Source organism: Myiozetetes cayanensis, unplaced genomic scaffold, assembly GCF_022539395.1.
Source record: "Myiozetetes cayanensis isolate MyiCay16 unplaced genomic scaffold, myiCay2020 scf1, whole genome shotgun sequence".
Taxonomy (NCBI): Eukaryota; Metazoa; Chordata; class Aves; order Passeriformes; family Tyrannidae; genus Myiozetetes; species Myiozetetes cayanensis.
The window spans coordinates 100,148,060-100,166,961 of NW_026086604.1; positions in this window are offsets into that span (position 1 = coordinate 100,148,060).

Here is an 18,902-nt window from a genome sequence, read left to right on the forward strand (position 1 = left end):
AACATCTAGGGACAAATTAATCTCTATTTTTAGCTATCCAAAACTAAACTGAGTTGAAACAGGGATATAATTGTCCTTCAGACTCTGGGAATTAAAATCCAGATCTGCAACAGGAATGGCTAAAGCTTCCGTAAATTTGGAGAAGACAAACAGACTTCTGTGCAGTTTACTGCTCTTGAGCCTTTCAGTTCCTGGCCTGAGTTCACTGCTGGGCACCACCAGCATTCAGACCCCAGCAGAGGAACCACCTGATAGGAGGTTTGGAGAGAGGATGACAACCAGTGAAGGTAATAACCTCAATGACTTCATTCCCATGTGAACCCTGGTGTGAGACCTCGAGACACAAGGGCTTGGTTACAGCAGCTGATCGGGCAGGATTACACTGGTTCACTGTGTTTTCTCCTGAGGGATCATCGACAAAACTTAAAAGCCAGCTTTAATCAGGTGTTGTAGAAAAATGTATATACTTGCTGTTCTTGTGAGCACATCATCACTGCCCACAACAGAGAACTAAATCTTAGTGAGAGTTTTAGAAACAGTCCTGTAAGCTCTGACTGAGTAATAGTGTTTTTTGGTATCTTTGGTGGAAATTTGTGTCACTCTCAGCTGCTATCAATCCCTCTCTCCTCATGGCTAGTACAACGTTGTGTGCATGACTTGGTGGTTATCCTCCTTTTTTTTGGTCTGACTGTTGCATCAGCCAGATGAATTCAATCTAATGACATATAAAATATAATCAGATCTAAGTTTGGACCAAGATTCCTGAGGTTCAGGCATATGGGAATTTAGGAGGCATTCAGAATCGTATTTAATAAAATACAATCTGAAAACTGAACAAGTTGAATATAAAAGTTGAGTCCTATTTGTGGCTTCAACAAAGATGTGCCCTAAGATAGCTAGAATTTAAACAGGAAAAAATAGAAAGCTTCAGTAGACTGTAGCCAATTTACCACTGCTGCCAATACTGAAATACAGTTCATTCTGAATTAATTTGGCAGTGATATATGGCATAATAAATTTGCTTGGTATGACTCTTGGGTTAAGATCTTATGGGGAAATATACCTAAAGAAAAATCTCACATATATTTTAATTTTTTTTAAGATATAGTTTTGCTTGACATAGAATTTTGTTTACAGGATGGAAAAGATGGGTGGTAAGAAAAAAAGCAGGTTGGTCTTAAGTTCACCAAGGCACACCAGCATACAAGAACAGAGTTGTGAAGGAACTGAATATACATTTTCAAACTTTTTTTTTAATTTTCCTTTTTTTTTGGAGAGCTAGACTGGAAGAAATGAAGATAAATTCTCCTCCCTTTCTTTCTGGGATTAGATTTCATTTTCCCTTCCAACATTCTTGTGAACTTCCCTAAATTAACATTTTCATTTCCTTTCTTGATTAGCACATTCTTACTAGCCCCTGGTTTTTTGGCAAGTCACAATATTTCCAAGAATTTAGCAAAATGTTTATAGGCGTGATCAGATTTTTTAAAAAACAACTGATAAAATCCTGTTATCTTACACTTTTACTGTACAAACAAGTGAAATGGCAGCAGTGAAAGGCATAGTATATTATGCCAGAAAATGTCACAGGAATGAGTGCTTGAGGCAAGAGAAGGAAGGATTGATTTTGCTACCAGAGAAACTGTGGCATGGAAGAGGATCTCAATAATCCAGAAGAATTCTCTAGCAATTTTCAAACATCAAAAGTGATACTAGAATTTCCTGACTGTCTTCTGGGACATGGTGTTTTGAAAGATGTGAGCATTAACAACTAACCACTGCCAAAAGGGGATGCCTTTTACCACTTTCCCACTCCCTCATGTTCACCATGTTGGTGCTCTTTTTATCATCTTTGACAACCTCTTAAATTCACTAACTCTGAGGGTGGGAGGGGGAAAGCATTGAACACTTTCTGCTATGACAGTGAGTCAAAGGGCCCCACAGAAGATCTGATGAGCTCTAGAGGTGGAAAGGGGAGGGCACAGATGTAGAAAAACAGGGAATGAGAATGTTAGGAACATTGGTAAGGGAAGGAAAGGGTGAAGACAGAAACAAGCATCGTTTAGTGTCAGCAAATTTAAGATTGGTGCAGCTGTCTGTGGAAGCTGAATTGTCTTATGGGGTGGCTGAATAAATGGTCTCTATTTTTCTCTGTGAAGTTTGGAGCTCTACAGTATGATATACGATGGCAGAAACACAACAATGGCAAAGTGCTATAATTCTATCAAACACCTTGTGAAAAAAATGTTCTTTAATAAGCTTCACCATAAAAACAAACAGCAGAACTCATCCACAAAATCCAAACAGAAATACGGTCACACAGATCTAGGGCAGATTCTTGTTTATACAGAGAACATAACTAAGGACTCTGGGGGTAGCGTAATTCAAATATTAAATAAAAAAACTCAGAAGACCTCAGAATGAGGCAGGTAGCATAATTCAGAGGGCTGGACCTCCTCTGAGGCCCAGGGAGTGTGATGCCATAGTAGAAATATGATTGCTCTTCCTTTCCTTCCATCTCTTTGACTTTCCTTGCAGTGAAATTTCAAGAGCATTCAGGGTTTTTAAATGTAAGTATGACTGACTCATTATATTAGACAAGCAATGAATCCAGCTCAGTTCTCAACCTTCTAGTGCTTCATTCCCTTGTACCCATGTTCCTGAGGCTGGGGGAAAGAGGGGTATCAGGCATAGGGGAGAGACTCATTCTTGCTTGTATTCCCTGTGCAGCAGTTTCCATGTGCAGTGGGACTTCATGATGTACTTCACATCTCTTCTGTGCTCTTTACGAAAACTGAGAGTCAATAGACGGAAGGAGCAGCAGTTTAAATGGAAGATGGGTTTATTTCTTATAAAAGAGATGTATTTTACTAGGTAAGATGATATGATCTTGAATCATTCTTTTTCTCTATATAGAAGGTGAGTATAAGTCCAACCCAGAAAAATTAAAGAAGGCAAAGTAAAAGTATAAAAACATTCTTGGGCAAGTTTTGATGTAATTTTTTTTTTTTTTTTTGCCATGGGAAATATAAATACAAAGATAATCTGTGTTTTTTAATTAAAAAAGATTGATCAAAACCTTCTATTTGGTCCAAACGGGAATTAGAGTATGCACTAGCTTTTTGATTAAAAGGTAAATGCCACTTTACATACTTGCAAAGGAAGAAAACACGGGGAAATTCAAAATGCAGTTGCTTGGTATATTAGTTTCTTGGTTATTTTAGAAAAAAATTGTTACAAACTCCAAAAGTTATTATTTAACACATGGAAAACACTTTGTCATTGAAGATTATTTTCTAGAAACCATTCAAATTATAAATAAAGCAATTCATGTTTTTAAAATTATTTAGTTTAATCAGTGTGCCCAGTTTTAAACCACAAGATTCAGAAGGTCAGGTTATTTAATAACCAACCAAATTTTTATGGTTCTGGGGAGTTACATTAACTATATGGTGATTATTCCAGAAATTGAATCCCTGCAGTGTTGATTATTTTCTGTTTGTGCATGTTGTAATATAAAAGAATCCCAATCTTTCTGCCATAGCTATGATTATGTGATAACACCATGACAATGACTGAGCCGGTAACTCACCGGACATTTCGACACCTGCTGAACTGCTTCCAATACTCTGGGCAGAGAGTAAAGTTACATGGCCTTGCTCTTCTAAGAGTAAACCTGCACAGTCAGGTGTAGTTGTATGTTCCATACTTAGCATGGAGAACATCTCTTTTACAGCGAAGCCTCTTTGGTATTAGTAGCTCATACCTCCTGGTGTCAATTCAACCTAAGGTACTTATGTGTCCTCCAGATTTATCAGTTCTCTGAACTGAAGTACAGATTCCTGGGTTCAGTTATTTAGTGAGGTAACAGGATTTGGAATTTGTCCTAAATGTTATGAGGGCCCTAGAAAGCAGATTTCAAATTAATTTCTGGGGATGCTACTGTAGAGGGCCTGGCTCTAAGTATTTCTTTAGAAATCTGCACAGTACTGGTGCAAGCAAGAGAAGAGGTCCAACATGTGTGATGTTCACCTTCTGCAGCCATTTTCCCACATTGTCCTGTGTAAACCTAACTTGAAAAGAAAGATACAGGTATTAACCATTTTCACCTTTCGACCCAACCACAATTTCTTCAAAAGATGGTACTGTGCATTACCATCACCAGCTATTTTAGATCTAAGCTGAAAAATTTTTCCTCTCCTTGGCTTCAGAACAAAGATGGACCTTAACTACTAGTAAGTTTATATTTTGCACTGAAATATGGCACTTGCATGTCAGAAGTTTTCTGAGGGGGATGACCTTTAAAAGCCTCAGAAGAAGCAGAGAGATGAAGATCACAGAATCACAAAATGGTTTGGGTTGGAAGAGACCTAATTATCATCTAATTCCAGTACCATGCTGTGCCCAAGAATGCCACTAGACCAGGCTGCTCAAAGCCCTGTCTAATCTAGTCTTGAACACTTCCAGGCATGGGGCTCCACAACTTCTCTGGGCAGCCTGTTCCAGTGCTTCACTACCCTCACAGTAAAAAATTTCTTTCCAATATCTAATCTAGACCTACCTTCTGCCAGTTTAAAACCATTTTCCCTTGTTGTGTCACTACATGCCTGGGTAAAAAGTCCCTCTCTATATTTCCAGTATGCCCCCTTTAGGTACTGTTAGGCTGATGTAAGGAGTCCCTAGAACTTTCTCTTTTCCAGACTGGGAAACACCAAGTCTCTCAGTCTACCTTCATTGGAGACATGCTCCAGCCCTCTGAGCATCTTTGTGGCCTTCTTCTGGACTAGCTCCAACAGCACCATGTCCTACTAATGGTGGGAGTCCCCAGAGCTGGACAGAGCACTCCAGGTGGGGTCTCATGAAACAGAAGGGGAGAATCACCTCCCTTGGCCTACTGATCATACTTCTTTTGATCCAGGCATTTCTACAATAAAAAATTTTCCTTCAACATAAAATATGAATCAAGCTCCAAGTTGGAGATCATCTCTCAGAGCTATTCAGCCTCACTTGATGTTTAAAACGTAGATTTAATGAATCTCCCTGGCACTGTGGACTACAAGTCAAGAAATTTATAACCGTGTTGGAAGCAAGAGATTGGAGGTTATTATGTTTCTCAGATGAGAAAGAAAAGATCATAATAAAACATCAAACCTTTTGTCATGAAATGAGGGAGCAGGTGTAACTAGGAATAGATGAATCTTTAGTTCATAAGCATTAACTTCCAATCAGAACAAGATTTAAAAGTCTAATTGTGGAACAGAGAAACAATACATCCTGCACATGCTAGTTATTCTGCTGCATTAGAAACAGGTTAGATGTTTGCATTTTCAGAGCCCAGCATAGGGAGATACTGAAAATTTCTGATTAGACTAAAATATTTAGAGTAATCTCTAGAGTCAGGAATCTGAAAGATGTACCTTTAGAGTAAAACCACGAGGTTCTAAGGACCAAATCTAAATCAGATATTCTATTTTAGTAATATATTTGGAGATGTCCTATCTTCCTGTGAGAACCTCTTGGCAGTTTGGGCCATTCAGAAAGGTATTTGCATAACTTCAAATCAGAAAGTAAAACTTGTATGCAAATTCAAATAAGAAAACAACCTCTTTTGATCTTTGTCCTACAGGGAAGCCAGACACTCTTTCTAGGTCTGGTTGCTAAAGATTAAGTTGCATGGTTAAATATAAGTAATTTCACTTTTACTTTAGTCGGGTATCATGCTTTCCTACCAGAGCACCCTCATACCTGTGAAAAAGCAGAAGAGAATAGAGCTCTATCTTCTATTTATTAGGTTTGGCTGTAGGATCATAATTCAAATCCCAAATTAATTTAGGGGAAAACATTTCACCATTTTATATGCTGAAGAGGGAAAGCTAACATTTTCACCCTAGATACATCCTGTAGGTTGCATTCTTCTAAAGTTTACAATGTTCTATTTGGTGAGTTTGCCCTTGGGATTCCTAAGTGCACTTTAAACATTGCAGGAACTGATACATTTACCTCTCTCCAAGATGGCAAACTTTACCTCCCTGAAGTGTTAAGACAGAAGAAGAGGTGGGTTTTGGTGTTCTCTTAAGCAAGTTATCAGAGTGTTTACTTTTCAGGGATACCAGCAGTCCAATCAAATCAGAATACTTAAAACTAAGTTTAATAAAAGGCAATACTGCAAACAGTTACCTCTTGATGAACTCCATAGAAGGAATTCAAGATTTTCAGGGACCGTTAATATAACTGATTTAGAGTTTTGCTTAACTCTTAAAAAGGGTTGCACTGACCCTAAAACATCATAAGACCTTATCAAGTATTTCTCTAGTGATCTTTCCTAAGAAATGTCTGTAACAGGATTTGTAAAATAACATTTACACTAATGCTAATAAAAGAACTCATCAAAGAGGAAAAACTTATTGAAAAGGGAAGTTATGGAGCTTTAATTGTTGTCCTGAAGCGACTGAGGAAACATCATTTGCTTGCACAGCATTTGTTACTGTCTATGCAGGTAAACCAAAATGAATTAAGAATGGGGTGTTAAAAACTTGCCCTCTACATTTCAAAGTATTACTGACTCAGAAGTGGATTTCTTGGCTCTATTTTGTCAGTTTATATAGGCTGACACCTCACATCCATTATTTTAACACAGTTTTTGTGTGTGTGAATTATAACTACTCTGACTGACTGGCTGCTCTGTAATGTAATGGATGTAGACAAAGGCCGCCTAAGGTAGAATACTTTATTAGGTCAATTAATATACCAGCAGCATCTTGTTCCTGTGTTAATCATTGGACTGAACCTTTACTTTGCATTTAAATGTGGCTGTGGCCATAAAAATGACTCAGGAGAATGACATTTCCGTCATCTGTGTTTATTCTCTTCCCATGACTTACACATTACATTTACTCTGTTTGTGAGTCATAACTTGATTTGCCAGGTGTCAAAACATCATGCTCAACCTGACATAAAATAAAAAAAAAATCCATCTGTGGTGTCTCTACATTTGCACATCACTAACACCAGTCATAATTCTCAAACTGCAGTTAAACTGGTGATGTGGCTTTAAGGTTTTTTAAGGAATTGGTTTGTGATTTTTTTTAAATGATGCACAAGGTAGAAGAACATCTGTCTTGCCCTCCCACAGGACCTACTAATTGTATTAGTTGTATTGTCTGTGACTATCACATAATTCATATGACAAAGGGTTCTTTCTGTTTTTTGGAACTATCAATTCACAGCTTTCCTTTCTGAAAGAGTATGGAAGAAAAGTCAGACAGACGTTTTTGTCCAAAGCAAAGAGGAAAGAGTCGTTGAAGTTAAGTCATGTTTGTGAAAGAGCAAATGTCAGCAAACTGGACATAGATAAATTTAGACATGGGATTTCACACATAACCCCCCTCCAACCAACCTGGGACCAGGAGGTGCAGCAGGAGGAGAAGCCATCTAAAATGTGCTCTGAATGACTACATACGTAATTTTGTGATGTGTTACCCGTGTGCTGAACTTAACCCAGAAGGGTTAAATTCTGCAAAAGGTGCTCTAAAAAGTTGGTTCGTAGTGCCAGCTTCTCAACAAAATTCTCATCTTTCTCTGGTATAATTTGTAATTCTGCTGAAGCAGTGTATGTTTGCTAGACTGCATACACTCTCAAGCAGTGGAATATGCCTCAGCAAACATAAAATAGAAATTATTAGCTTTAGAAATTTCACATGTGGTTTTGTGGGTTTTTTTTTTCCTATTAGTTTTGTGTGCTGTTGGTTTGAGTGTTTTTTCTTTCAACGAACTTTTAGAAAGAACAGAGAACATTTAAAACTTGGAGTGTCATTAAAAAGAGTCAAAATGCAGCGGTAGTTGCTATCTCCCAGCATCTCAACTCTTGCAGTTACTTTGTATTCTCAAAGTGTTAAGGAAAGCATCAAAGATATCTCTGAATTTTATATCTATTGGCAAATTTTTACTTTTTAATGGCAATCACTTATACCAAAACTAATATTGGCCCAGAGTCCTGGTTATCTGAAAGAAATGAGCAGCTTTTTACTTAATACCTCAGACCGATAAATTAATTTTCACAATTTTATTCCAAAGATCAAGATGAACCACAATATATTTAAGTTTATAACAAATGTTTTGGAAACACATTCTCAAATGTGTAAAGCTCACTCTATCACAGCAGCATTTCCTCCAGAAAGGCAAGTATTTTTATCTGGAAACTTCAGTATTTATCACCCCACTCAAATATTACACAAGATTTATAGTCCCTGTGTTTTATATCAGACAGCTAATCAGAAAGTTTAAATCAATATTTCAGACTGTTAAGTACCTTTAGAGAACAACTTTATAGTGATAAAGGTAGTACAGCAGAACAGCCTGATTCTGCAGTTTCACCTGACCACCAGAAAATCTCAGAAACTGTGACTTAGGAACAGGAAAGTATTGTGGCCTTCAAGAGCGGCTTCACTGCGAAGTATTTTAGAGCAGAATGAAGAAATAACAGCTTGTGGGCTGTAAATCGAGGCAGCATTATTCATTGTCATTTTTTCCCTCTCCATTATTATTAGGTTATGCAAAGATATGGACTGATGCAAGACCCACCAGAGAGTCTTGAAAAATCCATTTCTAGAAAAAGAAAAAAAGTTTCCAGCTCTCCATTACAGGGAGGTCTAAGGAACTTTAATAACACCAAAAATATCAGAAAAGGCTTTTGTGGGTCTGCAGTAGAAAAGAAGATGCAAAAGAAATTATATATCTAAACTTTTTTTTTTTTTTTTTCACAGTTCCAGTATATTCCCCAGCAAATAGTCATATGCATTTTGAGATTTTCCCCTCTCACTTCCGGAGGAATTACTCAATTTTGATCAGATTATTGTCCTACCTTGTCTAAAATCATGTTTTGGAGAATGATTTCTTTTATGAGGAGAAAGACCTCATAAAGCCCTTGCCAGTTATGAAATTTCACCTCCAGTTGAAAAAAGGCTTTTTCTGAACCACTCTGTCCACTGCCTTAATCTTCTTTCCTACTCACACTGAAGTAACACTTGCTGTTTATCTCACCATGATCCAAACTGGCAAACCACAAGGTAAGGAGATCAAAGCAGTTTTCCATTTTAAATTCATACATCCTAATTGTCCTCTATTTTGTCTTTGAACAAAATGGGCAGCCAGAACAGAGCTATACCTGTAGCCTAGTAATGATACCTAGCATATCTTCCTTGAAAAAGTGTTTTACGAAGGCTTTATGCTCATTTCAGACCTGCTCCAAAGAGGATAAGAAAATTCCAAAAACACCTCAAACCAACAGAGATTTTCTACATCAAGAAGACTTCATTTCTGGGTGAGGAAAGGAGGTTTATGCTGTCATTCATTCATTTTGGCATTTCTAAAAGGAAGAAGAAAAATTCTCAAAACTACCATCCCCACAGAAGTCTGCATTATCCCTTTGGAAGTATCTGTCTAAAGCTGCTTAGTCTTTCACTTTTGTTATCAAGAACACTCTAGGCCCAGTATTGAAGATGGGGTTGAATTTAGCTCTGCCACCTTGAACATATAGCCCAGATTTTCCAGAGGGAAAAGCAACGAGGCTTTCAATTTTATTTACAGGCAAAGAATTTGTAGAAGAACTAATGGGCAAGTGAGTGCTCAAGGAAATTGCTTAAAATTAAACATGACTTCCAAGTTATCACAAAATAATTTACTTTTAAAATGTTCTAAATATTTGTCAGTACATAATACAGGAGCATTGGGAAACTACCTGCACGATGAGCCCTGTTGCTGTAGGTATGGCATATGTGTGTAGTTAAAATAATGCTTGTCCCAAGTAACTGGCAGCTTAAATAGAAAACTTAATGAAAGGCGATGTTATCCCCATTAAACAAGAACTGAGGCAAAAAATTTCAAGACTAGCTTAACTGTTACAACTTTAGGCCCAAGAACGAGAAAGGACAGAATGACAACCACTACACCTCAAATTCAGCTGCATTCTGGTGGAGCCTTTATCTCTCTTCATTTACTGCAGATATCCCCTAGCATATATGACATGTCAAACCCCACAAAATCTAGTTTGTACTATGGCCCAGATATCAGCTCAGCACTGAAATTGTGAGGCAAGACAAAAATCTTTGGAAACTTTTCCTGTTTTGGGGAAGTGTCCAGCCTGATGTGATTATTTATTTCTTTAAGCATAGTTTAGTTTATCAAATTTGAATTTTTAAAAACATTCTAGACTTAAAACAAAACCCTGAGAAGATTGGTTTTTTGACATTAATAGATTTACAATGTTACAAAAATACTTTAACTCAGATATCCTAGAAAAAAATCGGCAACATAATCACAAATCAATTAATCTAACAATTATTTTTTAAAACCAGAATTTGCTGAAGAATTGACATTAGGTATGATACAAAGCAAAGCCACTGTGTAATTAGTGACTAAAAGCTTTCAGAAGTGACATCTACCTCCAAGTAAAACATTTTTCACCTGTCTCATTATGTGTGGAAGAATGTAAGATGGATGAAAAAGTAGCTTTTCATTTTTGTCTTATTTTTCAAATCGTAATTGTTGCCATGTGTTAAGAAGACAGTTATTGGACAGTCATCCTCAACTCCTTTTTTAGATAAGGCTAATAAGAAACAATATTTCTGTGCTGATATAACATGCTTTCTAATTTTTTTCCAGATACTTGAGTACAGAGTCAATGATCCTGCATCAGAAAAAGATTTTCGCTCCCAGAGGGCTTAAAGAAGTAGACAAGAGACATTGGAGAGACCTGAATGGCCCACTTTTTGGGTCTTAATAAAGCACCACTTTACTGCAGAAAGAGGGAAATCCTTTGTCTGGATCATGGCTGTGGCTCAGCTAACTGAGCTAATACTGAGTTAATATGAAATTGTATTTGAAAGACAGAGCATTGGGAACCAACCTGAGTGCTCTTTACAAATGACTGGATGCAGTGAATGCTTTTTACAACAGAGAATTCAGAGCCAAATGTCTGTCACAGCAGTGAAGACAGACAGTCAACATAAGAAATTCTCTGCAGCTGCATTCTGCATGCACATCCTCAGGGCAAATACACATTTGTCAAAGACAGAGAAAAGTACCCAGCAGTAGCTGAGGCCTTAAACAAAGGATGCCAGAATGAGAAATCTGAGTTTCTTATATGGACAGGAAAGGCATTATCTTCACAAGGACAATTTATGAGACATTGCTCTTCCCTAAACGAATGAATCCAAGGAGTAAGCTGTGCTGAAGATGCTAACCTGAACAGTGGGCATGCTAATGGTGGTGGTGTTGATGAGGGCTTGGTGGTAAAAAAAATAGGAATTTTATTTTTACCATTGAGGTTGCTGGTGAACAGATAGAGAGGAAAGCGGAAACTTTGCCCTGGAACAATACTTGGTCTGGAAGAGAAGGCACGGTGTGGAAATCACCAGCACAGAGGCAACAGGTGAAATTTTACTGGTAGTTGAGAGCATTCAGGGAAATGGCACAGAAGGAGAAGAGAAGGGGACCAAAGACAGGTATGCTCAGTATGCCACACAGTTTTGCAGGAGAAGACACCCAACAGAGTACAGAGTAACAATAATTGACTTGCTACCAGAAAAATCATGGTCATGAGGCTGAAGGTAGGTCTGAAGTGTCCTGGACTGCCTAATCTTCTAATCACTGAACCATCCTTTTGCCCACAGAAGCTATGATATGGTCTCAGGATGGATGAACTACTGGTGGCTGTGGAGGAGAGGTGTGAAAAATGAAGCTCAGTTACTGTCTTTCATCCAGTGTCATGGTGGTTCCTGAAATCAAATAAGATGAGCACAGTAGGGACTTTCTCTTGTGTTTGTAACAAGTGATAAGCCAAATAAGCGTAACTATAATACATTATTGAAATTTTATTCCCACTAGGGTAGCTATCAAAGTGCTGACTTTCATAATATGCTTGCCAACCCATGATAATTTGCTTGGACCATTAATGAAGAATACTTCCATGAACTCACTGGGACACATCAGTATATATAACACTGTCAGAAATAAAGTCAAAATTTTAATGATTTTGTATGATTTGTTATCTTAGGATTTTTTTTTTTCTATCTGAGCCCCTAGCAAAACTTTAATCAGCACCTATGAAAAGGTAATCCAGTTTCTTTCAATAAAACATGTGCTTCAGACTACTGAGTGCCATCATTCGCTGGTATTATAGGGCCTGAAGAAATCATTGCAGAGAGTGCATTAAGGTATGTGTGTATGAAGTGACTGTCACAGACATTGCCCTGTAGTATCAGGCCATGTGGTGTCTATCAATCTACATCCTGAAGACAATCCTCTCTGTGCCTCCCACACTCTCTGCCTCATACCAATTTTGTGGGAGAGTAATTTCAGTGAGACATTGTCATTCCTCTGTTTTCTAAATTCCCTTTGTGACTGCTGCTTATGAACAGGCAGCAAATTCAAAATAGCAGTGACTGTGGCAGATATTCAGTTCTTAAAAAAGGCAGAGATGAGGTAAGATCAATTAGTCTGTACAGGTGGCTGAAAGAGAAAATGAGGTTTCATGACACATTTTGAACTACTGATGTAATTTACATTTGAAGCTGTTTGAAACAGGTCCATATTAGGGTTTTGGCAATTTGTGTACAAAAAACCAAGCATCTGCATTTTTTCTCTTCCAAAATGCTCTATTGGAAATATCCCTGTGGATATCCAGATGTTGCTTTGCTAAATCAGGTCAGTAAAGAAAAAAAGTACAGAATATTTTCAATAAATGTTAGAAAATCTTGAACACAAACGTTAAAAATAAAAAAGAAAAAAGCAAAGACAATACCATGACTTTATTATTTTTTTCTTTTTTCTTTTAATCTTTCTTTTTTCTGTAAAGAACAATTTTAGAGCAAGAATCTTTACTGAAAAATTAGAAGTAATTTTAGTGCTCTAGATTTGTTTTAAGACATGATATTAATCTTTTGAGCTATAGAAGATAAGGGTTTGGGTCTAGTTTGCAAGTCAAGAATTGTTCCACTGAACTGAATGGGAATAGGCTAGTATAAACCAGGTTTGAATAAAATATGAATTATAATTCTCTTCATTTGATTTGTTAACTAAGATTCAATCATTTTTAGACTGAAGCCACTAGCGAAATTTTCATCAGCACCCAGGGGTAGATAATCAAACTCTTTTCCATAAAGAAGGCCTTTCAGTTTGTCTTTATGAACTTCCTATCTTGTCTTGCTCACAATCAACCTACAGTAAATTGCCTGGAGAGTTTAAATATGATTGTATTGTTCTTTATGGAATGATATGTCTCAAGCCTGAATCTACAGAGAGAGGGAGAGACCAAACTTTTATGTGCATGTACAAATGTGGCTGACTATCTTTCTTGCCACTGGACTGCACAAAGGAAGCAGGATTAGTAGCTCAGTGATTGTACATTGTGAAAACTGTAACATATTCAACACTTTTCTTGCACAGGACTGAGGTCTGGAAATCTTTTTCCCTCATTGAATGAGAGAATATGATCAGGACAAGAGCCTCAGCCCCTGATTCATGCTAAGCACCATTGTGAGACCTTGAATATTTTCTTTAGATAGTCATGGAAAGAGGGAAGCTGGCAAGCAGTGCTTACCAGGGAATATCCTCTGGGCATTGGCAGCTAGCTGGATACTGACCTCCTGGAAGCATGTGGACTGTCCCAGGACATCTGCCTATGGACCTTGCTGCACTCCCTGCAGTACTCACCAGGCTTTTTAGACTTTCATGTACACAACTCCTGCATGGAAGAGTGGTGATATTCATCCCATCAATCCCACTGCTGAGGCAGGATTTTTCTGTGTGGTCTGCTCCTGAGTACTTCTCCAGTGTGGTTTTAAATGAGTCAAAACAGAAGTACATGGTCCCCCCGAAAATAATTTTGCATCATGAGCGAGCACTGATATTAGGGAAATTTCTCATATTTTTCCTCTATTCTTAGAACTACTGTTTCTGTGTTTGTTCACCTTGCTCACACCTCTCCAACATGAAAAGCCTGCTTGTTATGGTAATGTTACAAACAGCATGAAGTAACTGAAGATCTTGAATTATGAGAAACACATTTGGATTATTCATTTGTTGCCAAAATTGCCCAAAAGATTTCTGCTTTACCCCTGCAGTCCCCTGATCTTAATGCTTCCTTCACTTTAACACCCTGGTATTATATATATTTTTCATCTGCTTCAGAATTAGACAGACCAGAAGTGATACCTTTGCCAATTCATCTTCACTTACACTTTCTTCATTCAGCCTGTCAGAGACTACTGCAAAAGGGAGGCAAAGCTGGAACATGACAAATAGGCGCTGTGATTGTTTTCAACATGCCACAAAAAAGTAGGACAAAATATCTTAATGTTTTCCTCTTTTCCCTCATCCTTCATTCAGCAGAGATTTACTGTCATTTATAAAGGTCACTGGCCTATGAAGCAACTGAGAAGGCAAAAAGTTTTTCTTTCTTTCAAAGTATGTACTCAAGCTGCAGCAATAACATAAACCCTTTTATTATGTGATGGTTGGCTGCAGACCCAACTAGTCACAATCAGTTAAATAAAGAATTTTAGGGGCATGCCTCAGTTTATTTAAGCTTGCCCCAAAAATGCATGTTATAAAACCAGATAAAATGATGTTTTAGTGTAGGCATTTTGAAACCGATGACAACCCTGACAGCTTTTATTGCAGAGATCCTGGAATATTTTAAATGAGGCCATTCAACGCTGTTCAAAAGGTCAAGAAAAAAAAAATCAATAGATTACTATGTCTCATGCTGTACATCTTGTGTATGCATTTTGCAAGTATGGATGATAAGCACACTCTTCCTCTCCACAAAAAATCCCTGTTTCCTCCTAGTGCTCTTGAGACTTGATGTCTCTAGGTTCCAAAGGTAAAATATTTTTATTTCAAAAGACCATGATAGTCACAGCAGGTAATATTTACCTAACTTAGGCTTCCATCACAGTCCACAGGTCAAGTGTCTTAAGGAGAACTATCTCTTGTCATGCATTGCTTTTCCTCTCCATCAAAATTGCTGATGGAAAAATAATGTAAACAGTATAGAACAGAGAAGCATGAAGCAATAAAAATATGATTGTCATGAAGTATAATAAAAGCTTTTCCCCACCAAAATATTTTACCTTTGAAATTTCTGCACTTTTCCTTTCTTAAGAAAAATGGCCAACTTTCTTAAAGTGCTTAACTTTAAGTGGCTAAGGAGTCCTATTTAACTCAGGAGACTGTTCAAGTGTTCAAAGATAACATCCACTTACAGAGAACAGAGTATACAGTACCTTTTGTCCACTTGAGAGAATTAACAGAAAAAGTATTTGAAGATTTTTTAAAATATGTTTTTCTATTCATTATAATTTCTAGTCTTTAAGTTGGTTAAAAAAATATGGTCGGATTTGAGCTGATTCTGCTGATCTACTTTTTTTGGTGGAAAAAAGGCTTTTTCAGGTTATGTGACAATGATGTACTCCACAGACTTGTGAGGCAGCAATTCAGGAAAACAGATCTCTAGGAAAGTAGGATCCAGGAAGAAAGGCAAGTAAACTCCCTGAAAATAGGAGACACCATTTATAATACCTGTACTCCCAAAATATGAGTGCAAGGTGCCTGTCTTGGCAGTTTCTTGTGAGAAGTTGCTCATATAAAGTCTCCAGCAGATTTAGGGTGCTGTGAAAAATTTGAGTCTTTATACTGCTTTGAAGAGAGTCTGCAGACTTAGAACACAAGCTCTAACTCTCTGATGATAAGGTTGTTAAATATCAGCAGCAATTCCTGCTCTTCTTCCCCTGAAAAAAACCCCATTACCCTCTAGTTCAGCCTTTCTCACTAAATGCTTTCTACAGTTTTCTCTTCAGAAACCCGATTACCTTCATTATCTTCATGCCACAGAGACATTTCAACTCTGACATTTAGTTTGTGACAGATAAATGGGTCCAGCTCATAGGAAGACATAGCATTAACTAGTTACCCTGAAGATTAACACAGGATTTAGGTGACTAAGTCTAGAATGTGTCAAAAGGAGAAACCCTCACATCAAAAAGAGAAGCATGGTATTGTCCCTATTTTACAGGCATCATAAGACTTGCACACCTGGCCTCACCTGCAGGGAAGAAAGTTGATCTTGAGTTGTTGAAGTCCATCTACATCTTTCCATAACCAAATGTGCAGAGACAAATTTCTTCAGCCATACGAGCATTTTTATACCTGCTTGACTAGAAGCTCAAAGTCTAATGACATAACAACACTTGGCAGGACTGGAGATTTTATGAAAAATTTTTTATAACTCTCATATGGAGTAGGGTAGCATTTGTTGGTGAAACAGATTCCTTCTACCTCATTTTTATTCTGGTAAATTCTAACAATTTTTGAGAGAGCAAGGTCAGGTCAGCCTCTCTTTGATGATTGTAACATTTCTAGTGTTTTAGAACTTTGACACTATGAAGATAAACTGGCAAATTTTCAATGAACACATTTTAGTTTCAAATTTTAACAAGGTTTTCTGGACAGAAAAATAACATGGTGAACTTTAAAACAAGACTGCCGCTGGCAGAGTATGCTATTCTAGCTGCGTTTGACATCCTCACCCCTCACCTGAATTTATCTAGAAGAGACTGGCAAAAAAACTATAAGCCTGAATGCACCTGACACACATCATCATTCATGACAATGTCTGAAAAAATAAAGCCTAGGACAATTTAAGGCACTGTAAACTAATAATGGTCAAGATTATATAAGGATCTTCTCAACCTGCCCAGAAGTTCAGTGGATAACATACAGCAAGTGGATTTGAAGTGCTAAGAGAATGGAGGATGCACTATCATTGAGATGGTTGCTGCAAACTTCACTGTTAAACAGAAATTGTTGTGATTGGCATTAAAACAACATTCCAGAAATGAACATATTTTAGTGTTCTCCCAGTCATTAACACCACTTGTAGTGTAAAAGATAATGACAGGAATAAGTTCCGGTCCTTGACTTCTACATTTCAGCTCAGAACAACAATGTGTCAGCACCACGAGAAAAGTTTTATTGAAAGTACATTGTTTATAAGTTCAGAGCAATCAAGGCTTTTTAGGGGGAAAAAAATTGTTTCTTTAAGCATGTTTTCCCCCTTCAGCTCATATCAGAACGCTAATCTCTGTGATGATATTCACAGTAGTATTAGTGCTTTTTTGTGAAGTCCACTTGGTGTCATGTAGGTAAACATATCCACTGCATATCATAACTGTTGAATATAGAGACAGTCTAAAATCACACAGGGACCACTGGGGTCTCACTAATGGAGTTTTTTCTCCATTTGTCTTTGTAACAACTCGAGAAAAAAAATTAGCTAATTGAATTTCTAGTTTGTAGACAAGCACCATGAGTTCATGTACTGTGTAGGTGCCTCCCACTGCATTAGTTTGTAATATGTAGGTGCTAAAACTCCTTTGTAAATCTCATTCACAGTGGCTCAGGCCCAGATCTTCAAAGGAGTATAATGAATGACAGATTGAGAAGTCTCCGTAGCCATGAAATTAAGCTTTTACCAAGCTCACGTCTATGGATTAACTCCAGTGTGAACTGGAACTGCACTGCCTTGGATTCTGCATGACTATGTCCATATCTTATATGAACTTGTAACAAAAGAAGGAAATGGAACTTTTAGAACCTTAGTGAACCCTCTGCAGAAGGAGCTTCCTCTTATACAGCTTCTTACCTGCAGCTGCCATCATTGAAAACAAAGATAATAGAGAGAAGGAATGAAACTAGCATTCCATAACTTCATTATTTTTTGATGAATTTTTTGTAATAGAGTACATTTTTGGTGAAGTTTTTGTTAAGCTTCTATGAGTGAAAAATGGAGAGCACACAAGTTAAGTTTAGCTACAATGACTCTAGTTTCCTTGAAGTGTCATAATTCTTGTTATAAATATGTTTCCTTATGAAAGGAAAGTGTAATTATTTTGCTAATATGCATGAAAATAGCATCTGAGGAACAGAAACAATATGGTGCTGTTTGACTTGGAATTTACTCCCCAGCTGTTAATAACCTGCCTATGTCTCTGGTGGAATTGTGAGTTTGTTATTCCTTTGCTTACAACAAATAGCAACTGTTTCTAAAACTAGGAGCTGGGCCAAAGGGAAAAACAACCACATAAACAAACCCCTTAAAGTCCATATTGTGTATTTAAATTAGTTCCCTAGAGCAGTAAGAAGTAAAAAATCTCATGTGCATGTTGTTGCATTGCTCCAAGTACTGTTTAATTTTTGGAGAAAGCAAAAATTTATGACAGCCTTTTTGAAATTACATTTGTAATTACATATGCCCTCTACTGTTAAATAAATATTATCAATTATTAGTAATATTTTATTTCCACCAACTTTTCAAAAAAACATATGGTTTAACATGTCATGGACCAAAAATATCCTATTTTGAAAGACAGTTGCAAAGTGACATTGTTCCAGATTTTCAGTTTATCATAATTTGTGAAAAACACAGCAACTGAATACTGCATGAATTATATCTAAAGCCTGGGCAATTCTGACAGTCATTTTCATACATTTATGTTTTGGGTACAATTTTCTAATGTATTTAAGTGACCGAAGAGTGAAGGTTTGATTTCAAAAAAAAGGTATATATCAGTCAAACTCTGATCAGACCTATTAATATCTACTTTTCTGAACTTCTAGGCAAAAAAAAAATTAAGGTCCTTGAAATATTTTTTTCATTATTAGATTTTACTTTAGGCAAGCAAAAAAAATTGCCTGCTGACAAGGTTATGTAATTGAATTCGTCACATAGTCGCTCTCCAAGCACTGCTACTTGGTCCCTTTGTCACAAGAAAATTGGCTTTGCTGAACATCCTGAACATTAGCAAACTTAAATGTCTCAAAGAAAAGAGTAAGAAAAAGAACCA